This window comes from Limulus polyphemus, unplaced genomic scaffold (assembly GCF_000517525.1).
Source record: "Limulus polyphemus unplaced genomic scaffold, Limulus_polyphemus-2.1.2 Scaffold1831, whole genome shotgun sequence".
Classification (NCBI taxonomy): Eukaryota; Metazoa; Arthropoda; class Merostomata; order Xiphosura; family Limulidae; genus Limulus; species Limulus polyphemus.
In genome coordinates, this window is record NW_013667441.1 from 76917 (window position 1) to 84693 (window position 7777).

General features: G+C 33.0%; 1 long non-coding RNA gene across 2 annotated transcripts in view; it reads left to right on the forward strand.

Moving 5' to 3' along the window:
* Positions 1-5509: 5509 nt before the first annotated feature.
* The window catches only part of LOC111087177, a 6587-nt gene continuing 4319 nt past the window's right edge, over positions 5510-7777 (forward strand). The window contains exons 1-3 of one of the 2 annotated variants that reach the window (XR_002611895.1): positions 5510-5804; positions 5985-6305; positions 6739-7001. This is a non-coding gene — a long non-coding RNA (uncharacterized LOC111087177). Of the gene's footprint in view, positions 5805-5872; positions 6306-6738; positions 7002-7777 lie in introns of those variants that run through there. The other variant, XR_002611894.1, reaches the window with a different exon arrangement.

A 7777-nucleotide genomic window follows, 5' to 3' on the forward strand; every position in this document is an offset into this window, starting at 1 on the left:
CTTAGTTTTAGTTGCTATAGGTTCATTTCTTGAGTAAGAATGTTTCTGTTGCCACCACGGTCAATATTATTTGTTCAACACTACAATACTTCTTGGATAGAACCCGTAAACTCACTTTAATTGTTTCATAAACGTTGTTTCTTCTATTGCATTTTAAACACAAAATTATTTCCGTTCTGTGAAAAATTCAACAATATTCTTGCTACTGATTAAGTTTTATTGAATAATTTGACCTTTTAACACTTTCACGTCTACATTACAATTATTTAGCAACTTGTTTCAGGTAATAGTTAACTGTTTCAGTGTATTGACAACTACTGCTTTTATTTCTTGTTATCTTAAACTCTTGTCATGTGTACCCAATACTAGCTATATAAAAGTTCCAAATATAGTGTAAACTTACGTCAGTCATTACAAATTACTTACTTTGCCATATTTACAAATGTTTTAGCTTTCCTTTATAAATATAATTATTATTCAACTGTCTCTGGGATTATCGCGTTTAGTAACCAGTTTAATCTTAAGTCCCCTTCAAGTCCTATTTCCCCAAATATTAATCAAGTAGGTGAGGTTTCTAAGCTACGAGCCTCAGGTCTTAACATTACAACTGGTTCTTTACCTCCATCTGTTCGTATCGCACTTGGAACTGTGGCTACTGCTCTTGAAGTGGTTAACAACATTTTTTCATCTGAGAATATTGAAGAAGAGGATAAAAATGGCCTTCAAGATCGTATAGCTGAACTGGTCAAAGAAATTACTCTTGAAAAAGAAGAGATTGAAAAAGTCCATGAACACATTAAAGCTTAATGTTTACGTCAGAGTCCAGTTGTAGTCCCAGTAGAAAAAACAGTTGTAGTAAAATGAAATCGAAAGATCGTCTGAAGGAATTTATTTTTCAAACATGATTTTTTTTTTTAGTTAGGATTTCATTAAAACTGAATGATTTCTTGCCTTCAGGACTACGAGATCTTCGCCATATAAAAAGCCAATTGGTTTTTCGGAGGAGGAGGGAATCCTAAAATAAACCCAACACTCCCACCCACGTTATTCCGCACTATATGAACGTGTTTCGTTTTGTAATTTCAACTAATGTTTGGTACATTAAATAATATCTTAATTCTGTATGACATTGTTATTCTGTAAGAAAAAAGTAGATATTAGATAAAATGTTAAAATTAGAACAGTCGACCTACAATTATACTTAAATTGTATTTCAAGTCAGAAGATCCATGTAGGCTAATTACTGTTAAAATAAAGTTCAGTTTACAATGGCTTATTGTTTATTACACTTGATTTGCTGTATCGTTTCCTAAGTTAGCACTGTTATTTGCCATGTTTGACAACCGTAAGTTAGATTGTACTAGAACTAACCAGCTAAGCTGCCATTGGCTGACAACTGACATATATTATAGCAATGAATTAACACCAAGATTAACTGACTCAGCCTTTCCTCGGTCTTTGCTATATGGGTCAGTATCAAAATAAAATGTACTAAACGGATGTTATTAATTCAATTAATTTGTTTTACAGATATAAGTAATCTGAATAATGTACATTAAAAATATTTTTTTTTGTTGGGAAATTGTAGAAAGAACATGAACTTTTAACAAATGATATTTAATTAATTGGTCCAACACTTTCACCATGTTTTCATATTGAAAGATTAGAGATCACGACAAAAACAAGTCCAAGTCCAGTTCCATAGTTTTTATGCCGAACTGATAACCTCACTAAACTTTGATCCTTTTCTTTTATAACTGAACCTTTTGTCGCTTATGCAATTTATTATACATTAATTTTCTCAGATATGATCTAAATATGACATTTTCAATAACAGTAATCCCTCTGGTGAGCTAAGAAGTAGATTAAAAAAGTATTTTAATTTAATATTTAAAAATGTCTATAAAAATAAATTTTCAAAACTTCATTGGAACAATACTATTTTTCAGTATTTTATGCTTAAGTGTAATAATCACAAGAGTTTCAAAGAGTTTTTTTATATCTTAAGATCTTACGCAGTTAAAAATAACAGAGGAATATGAAGAAAATACAAATTTTCTTGTGAGCTAAAACTCAAATATAATATTTTCATAGCATAGGTGTGTTAGTACAACGTTTAACTGATTGCGTTCTCCAAAACTAGAATGAAAAATCTGTTTTCTTGAGTCAATATATCTATACTAAGAACATAATATATCTAGAAAGTTATATTTTTGTCTGTTAAAATTGAAAAAGAAACCAAAACTGATGAGCATGCTTAATATTATAAAGTCTAAACATATAAATTCAATTATGTATCAGGGATGAGCCACCTGTACATTTTTTATGGTAGCGCGTTCTTCAGGACGTCGACAAAATCCAGCCAAAGGGACAGAGACGAAAAGCCCTTTATTAAATAAGTACAAAACTGCCTCTGAAGTTCGGCTAATCATCCTTGACATCTAGAAAGCGGGGCCAAAACATCGATTTTCTTCTTCTTCTCCGTCAGCTGTAACTCCTAAACCACTGTGTGCCTACTACAAGCTTGCACACCAAAACATTTCACTATTCCACAGGATGTGCCTTTTTATAGCTAAAGCCCCCAAGTGATCCACGATAAGCTAGTTACAGTCCAAAATATGTGCAATGATAATGATTGTTTAATATTGTTCAATACGCATATCAATCAATAGATGGCGCGATGCTAATCTTATCAGTTTATTCTTTATTTGTAATTAAACACAAAGCTACACAAGGGGCTATCTGTGCTCTGCCAACCACGGGTATCGAAACCCGGATTCTAGTGTTGTAAATCCGCAGACACTGGGGGGCAATCTTATCAGACTCGACGTGTTTTGAAACATGTAAGTTGTATGTTTATATTAAACATTTACCGTTAAAAAAGTTCTGCTCGTGTTGAAACTTATATTTCATCGACTTCTTGATAGTTCAACTTATAAACAAACGAACACCAAGCACGAGAAGGTCTTTTTATTGAATCTGTCAGCACACAAATTCTGTTTGTGTGAAAAATATTACATCATAGGTTTCATTCTATTGTCCTCATTTTTATAAACACCCGTCACTTAAGGTGTAATGTTGACCGAGTCACTTGAGATCTTATGTTTATGAACGTTTAACTAGTACTGTCAATCTTTATAGTGTCTTAGTCTTATCATTGTGGGTCTAAAAAGTCCTTGAGTTTCAAAGTACATTTCTCATGCTCATAATCCGAGTACAGAGAGATAAGAAACAATTTTTGTTGATACGATAAAAATATTATATTTAAATGGAAAATAAACAAAAATTTCTCAGAAAATACCAGTTGTAAGAAAAACTGTAAAGTAAAAACTAACTATGATATGAAACCAAAGAATTAACTTGGAATGAATTAATAAAATACAGAAAACTTTTAATTTGATAAAAACGTTTATACTCTCGCGATATTAAACCGTAGTGTTATTGTTATTATGACAGACTGTATGAAGTGTATAATATTTCATGTAATTAAACATTAATCATGGAGCGCGGTAGCGACCCCTATGTAGGGATGGGTCCAGTTAAACATGGCGGCTTGTACATTACGTGTGGTAGCGCGTATGTCAGGACCAAATCCCAGCCAAAGCGACAGAGACAAAAAGCCCTTCACTAATCAAGTATAAAACTGTTCGGCTAACTTTTCTTGACGTCTAGTTTATTCTTCTTCTCCGTCAGAAGTAATTCGTACACCACAGTGTAAGTACGACCAACCTGCACACCAAAACACCTCTCTAATCGCTAGGATGTGCCTTTTCATACCCAGAACCCCAAGTGATCTAAGATAGGTTAGTTACAGCCCAAAGTACTAATCGCGGTCTCTGATCAGTAAGCCATTATGGAAGTAGATAATCCACCGTATACTCCTTAACGCGCCGCACAGTATCCTGGTCATGACTTATCTACTTCAAGAAGTAATGTCTATAGCTAATATTACGTCTCCCTATAGAATAGAACTGAATAAGTTGGTGAAATGGTACTTTCCAGCTAGGAGTTACAGCCAAGACTTCGACTCGTAAAAAAGTGCAAAAACTAGAGAGTATTCGGTATGGGAGAAAAAATCTGCATTACCAGTTCCTGCATTACACCATCTAACGTATATATACGTCCACCCTGTGTATGAACGATGGAATGCAGGAATGGATAATGCAGATTTCTCTCTCATCCCAAATTCTCTCTAGTTTCTGATCATTTTCCATCCCTACATCCCATCAATTTTAGAATATAAATTGTTGTTGCTAGTAAGTATATGTAAGTCTAAACATATATAATTTAAACCTATATGTATGCCGTACACACAAAAGAGTTAAGATTACGTTTTTTTTAAGAACTTTCCTTCGTGAAAGCTTATTAGTCAGAAATAGTACAGAAACTAGTAATTAAAATTTTCTAGCTACGTTCAGCCTGTTTTGTCACTAAGGCAAAGAAAGGTTCGAGACATTTCACCATGAATTACTTAAAAAGGTTTATTTTACCATGTAGAATTCTGTATAACATTTATGTTTACATTTATATGGTGTAAAGCGTTAAAGTAAAAACTTATAAACGCGGAGTTTAGTATCCTAATTCACATGAATATTTGTAAACATTTAAGCCAGAGGGCGCCATCAACAGAAGAGCTGTCGTCAACTAATAACTACAAATTCAGATTAGACAAGGTTATATCTAAACGTTTTTTGTATTATTCACACTTACATACACAATCGTATATATATATATATGTGTGTGTGTGTGTGTATATATATATATTCTAAGCACCACCATGGTTGAATTAATATTTATTCCTATTTTTATTCTGGTTTGTCGTTGGCAGAAGATTTACAACTTCATGACATCTCTTTAGCCAACCTAACTGAAAGAATGACATATAATACCTGAGATACATATAATCTATAACAATGTTGAAGTACATCTATCTAATTAACAGTAAAAATATTCTAAAAAAATGGACAATAACTAATGATTATACATCATGTAAAAACAATAAACAATTAAAACTTGTAAGTAATAGAATATTCTTTAAGAATGAAGAATAAAACCCACGAGTTATTTAGATTTTCTTGAAAGCCCTTCCAATTTGTACTGTTGATCAGTATTCTGCAAATTGCGAGTCTTAGCAGATATATCCTGTTACTATTGGCCAGTGTTTTGTAAACTGTGATTTCGACTGAAGGTATTCGGAAATCTCGAAAGTTAGCTGACAATTGGGTAGTTGTAGAAGTCTCCACTGCAAAAGATGAGGTTAAAAAAGCCCATGAACACAGTAAAGCTTAATGTTTGCTTGAGAGCCTAGTTGTAGTCCTAATAGAAAAAAGAAAGATGCAGCAAAGTGAAATTGAAAGATCGTCTAAAATAATATATTTTTCAAACATGAATTATTTTTTTTAGTTATTACGGCTCCATCAATCCTACATAATAGGATAAGCATAGCTTGATTTTAGGAAGGGCTGCTGCTATCTTAGAAAAATGAGTGAATTCTTGCTGTCAGGATTACAAGATTTACAACGCTAAACTTAAAAGAGAATCGGTGACGTAGAGGTCTAATGTATTCCTTGATTGGCTGTACCCTCTGCTGTGGACTGCAGTTTCGTCTATTCAAGGCTCATCAGCACAGCTTGAGTCAGCAAACCAAAGGGCTACGATTGGGGCTATTATAATGGTGAAGTGTTTATAGTATCTAAGGGGGTTTTAGTTCCTTTTTACTTCACCATACTGTAACTTGAATTAATTTACGTATGTCAACAATGTTATGACATTATCGCCTAATTCAAGATTCGACCAACTGTTTGGTGATTATATATATATATATACATATATATGTATATGTTATAGGTTTCTTTTATTTTTCACTAACGGGGAAATTGAAAAGAGAATCTGTGAGATAGAGGTTTAGTGCATTTCTAAATTAATTTAGGTTACTGTATGGTGAATTAAAAGGACTCAAAATCCATATATATTGTTTGATACAGCTTTCGGGATAAAACAATGCACGTATCATGAGAAGCATAAAAACCGCGACTGTTATCTCAACAATAAGATTTACATAGTTTTTTCTGCTGTGATTCGCTTGTTTTCTTACCTTACGTTCGTTAAAACCAATCATCGTTAGTGACGACATCTTTAAACTTCCTGGTTCGTTCTAATCACACTTAATGTTAAGCTACAAGTAGTTACAACCATCCACTCTCTCTAAGTATTGTTACACAGGGGAAACTTAGCTGAACATGGCTGATCTTACCTCTCGGATGATAACACTTTCAGTGTCACGTTCCACTAGCAAAGCTCATCAGGTATTTAGTTTTCTATCAGTATTAAAAGTACTCAATATAGGACCCAACTTGCACGTTATGTGAGTGTCAGTATAATTTATAATTCATTTCATGAAAGGATAGGGCTAATTATTTCAAATTATGTTATTAAACAGTTACTAAGAAATAGTAATATTAATTACTTCAATTAATATAAGGAATAATTTAATGACTTTTGATTTATTTGTAATTAATTTTGTTTAAATAAATAATACTTTACAGTTTTTGTTGCTTGTTTAACTTATATGTTTCATGGTCAACATTAAAAAGTAAGAACTTCTGACGAGTTTATAGCGATTGGATATCAAGTATGGCAGCTTATAATATCACTTAAGCCTTATCATTTGCAAATATTTTTATTAATATTTTTAGATAATAATATGTTTATATCTTTCGTTTCGGCGGCCATTTTCAGGGAAAACCCCGAGGAAGTTTAATGGTTGGTTGTTTTTTAGAGCAAAGTCACATTGGACATGCTGCCGTGGCCACTACTGTTAATCCGACTCCGGATTTAAGCGTTGTAAGTCCGTAAACGTACCATGATTCAACAAGGGGACTCATGAAAAGCACTGTTGGTATGATAGTAAAGACCAGGTTTCGACTCTGGGTCATCTGGCCGTCTCTCCATTAAAGTTTCGGTCAACTAACATATTTACATGTTTTCAAGAGAGTATCCAGGTTTTGATCACTGTCTGTTCTTGTTTGACCTTATTTTAATTTTGTTTTTCTCGCGTGTGGTTCGTATCTTATTATTTTAGTTTTATTCTATTTTATTATATGTGAAATATTTTCATTTTACGCTATTATACTCTGTGGAAGTTTTTGGGTTAAAAGTACCACTAAATACAAATCCATCTAACCAAACATATGTTTTACATTTTTAACAATTCTTGGTACTTGTGTATGGAAACTGAAACAAACAACATCTAGATACTCCTTCAGAACTTTTCTTTCAAATACTCTTCAGCAGTTATTATTTTCATTGTAATTTTTTTTAATATAACAGTTATATTATTATTTACAGTTTACAGACCTACATCCCTAAAATGCGGGGTCTGATTCCCCGCGGTGAACACGGCAGATAGCCCAATGTGGTTTTGCTATAAAATAAAGAAACCATTCTCATGTTCAACAACTGTTTACGATTAGGTCGACGAAATTGACGATACTCTGAAAGAACGTTTACTAAGTACTATCCTAAATCATATACAGGGTGTAAGGAAAGCGACAATCGCATTGTTGTAGCCTGTATTTGTATTCTAGGTCATTCTAGAAATTTCTATTGTTGTTTAGCCTGAAGTAGGTTAGATGTAACACTATGGGCGTGGGCTTAACGTCTGAAGCCTTTTGGGAACTTGAGTGATATACACTAAAAAATGAGCTGGACTCTATAAGTTGAGTTATTTAGTCTGATAGAGTGGGTTACTGAGTGATTGAGTTTGTTATTCGATTAT